This window comes from Colobus angolensis, unplaced genomic scaffold, assembly GCF_000951035.1.
Source record: "Colobus angolensis palliatus isolate OR3802 unplaced genomic scaffold, Cang.pa_1.0 Scaffold119, whole genome shotgun sequence".
Lineage (NCBI taxonomy): Eukaryota > Metazoa > Chordata > Mammalia > Primates > Cercopithecidae > Colobus > Colobus angolensis.
The window spans coordinates 6,842,778-6,845,185 of NW_012113030.1; positions in this window are offsets into that span (position 1 = coordinate 6,842,778).

Here is a 2,408-nt window from a genome sequence, read left to right on the forward strand (position 1 = left end):
AAAAAAAAAAAAAACTTTCTCCAAGATCAGGTAACCAACAGGAGAAAAAGAAATCTTGCATTATCACATGATGATGAAGGTATTTCATTTTTTTCTCTAAATTTTTATAGTTTTACCTTTCATATTTAGGTCTTTAATACATGTATAATTGATTGTGTATGGTGTGAGGTAAGGATTTTTCCTTTCTCATGGATTTCCAATTGCCAATTTATTGAGAACTTGCAATTTATTTTGTATTTTGTCATAAATCAAGGGTTCATTAATGTATGAGTCTGTATCTACAAACTCTTTTGTTTTTTGGGTTTTTCTTTTTCTTTTTTCTTTTTTTTGGAGACAATCTCACTCTGTTGCCCAGGTTGGAGTGCAATGACATCATCTCAGCTCACTGCAACGTCTGCCTCCCAGGTTCAAGTGATTCTCATGCCTCGGCATCCTGAGTAGCTGCGTTCACAGGCATGCACCACCATGCCCAGCTAATTTTTTGTATTTTTAGTTGAGACGGGGTTTAGCCATGTTGGCTACATTGGTCTTGAACTCCTGGCCTCATTGATCCACTAGCCTCAGCCTCCCAAAGTGCTGGGATTACAGGTATGAGCCACCACACCTGGCTTTTTTTTTTTTTTTTTTGGACAGCATCTTACTCTGTTGCCCAGGCTAGAGTGCAGTGACACAATCACAGCTCACTACAACCTCAACCTCCCAGGCTCAAGTGATTCTCCCACCTCAGCCTTCTGAGTAGCTGGGACCACAGGAACACACCACGATGCCTGGCTAATCTCCTTTTACTTTTTGCAGAAACAAGGTCTCACCATGTTGCCCAGGCTGGTCTTGAATTCCTGGGTTCAAGTGATCCCTTCACCTTGGCCGCCTAAATTGCTGGGATTACAGGTGTGAGCCACCATGACTGGCTCTACAAAAAGTCTATTGGGTTCTTGGTCTCTATGTCCTTGCACCAATAGCATGCCACCCCTTGCCTCTGTCCTCTCCTCTCCTGCTTCTTTTGCCATCACCTTGTGGCCATCCTGGCCCCTGTGTCTTCCCACAGCTAGTTCTCTGACCCTGTCCCAGTCTCATTTAGCAAATGCTTCAATCCTCTTAGGTCAGGCCAGCCTCAGCAAAACATAGGGAGAATTAGTGCGGATTTGGGGGAAACACGTGACAGGCTGTGGTTGGAGGTGGGGACAGACTGCTGGGATATACTGAAAAACCCTCCTGCTCCTCAGAGAGACCCTGAGAGGGATGTACACAGAAAACCACACTGAGACTATCCCAAGGGAGGCAGAGCGATGGAAAAAGGGAGAGACTGAGGGGCAGGGAGAAAGGGAGAGAGGGAGAGTGAGGTGCAAAGAAAAGGGGAAACTGAGGCTCTCAAAACCAGAACAGACAGGGTCTCCCCAGCCTGTGTCACTTCCCATGTGACAGCAGCTGTCCTGTGCGCTCTAATATCCTTACAAAAGGTCCTTTGAGGCTGGCAGCCTGTAATCCCTTTGCCTATGGGGGTTACACCAAACCTCAGGGTGTTTAAGTGCCTTTCTGAGAAGACAGAAAAGATTCAGTCTGAGCATGGACCAGTCCACCCAGCCAAAGAGCACAGCCCTTAAGCCCTCCACTCTATCGAGTGATACCAAGCTCATCTGCTTCTTGGACTCTTTGGAGGAGGACCTGTGGACAGCTGGATGTCCATGAGACTTTGGATAACAACTACACCTTCTCCATACGTGTGGGGTGTAGCAACATGGAACTGTGCCATTTACATGCCCAGCACAGAGCCTAGCTTACAGGAAGCTCGGAGTAAATGGGTGATCTTATTATTTTGCCATTTAGACAACACCTTCCTCCCATATCTCTTCCCTCCTCTGACTCATCTCCTATCTCTCTCTGCCCTGTGCAGACCCATGCTCCCCCTTCCCGCTCCTTCCCCAGTCTCTCTCCCTCCCTCTCAGTTCCTGCGTTTCTCCCTAGCAGGTTTCCCCGGCCTTGACCTAATCTAACTCACCACCTGCCCCAATCCTCTTAGAGCCAGGTGAGGCGGCATCTGCAGAATCTCAGCCGGGTCAGAGAAGAGTTGAAGGGGAGATGGGACATATTGGTGGATGATGTCAAAACCCTTCTCAAGCCCATGCTGGCACCTTTTCATGCTTCCTTACTGGCCGTGAGACTTCAGTTACAGAAGTAGGTGCTGTCAGGGTCTCCTGGAGCCCTTCCCCTATATAAACCCCAGAGAGACTCCTCAGAAAGACAAAATGAACCTGCAGAATCTCCTCTCCCTGATTTGGGCAGTGAGTGGAACAACATGTTGTAGATGTTCCACAGACACACCTGATTGTCTCTACATATATGATGAAAAATGTAAACTGACCGGACGCGGTGGCTCACGCCTGTAATCCTGGAACTTTGGGAGGCTGAGG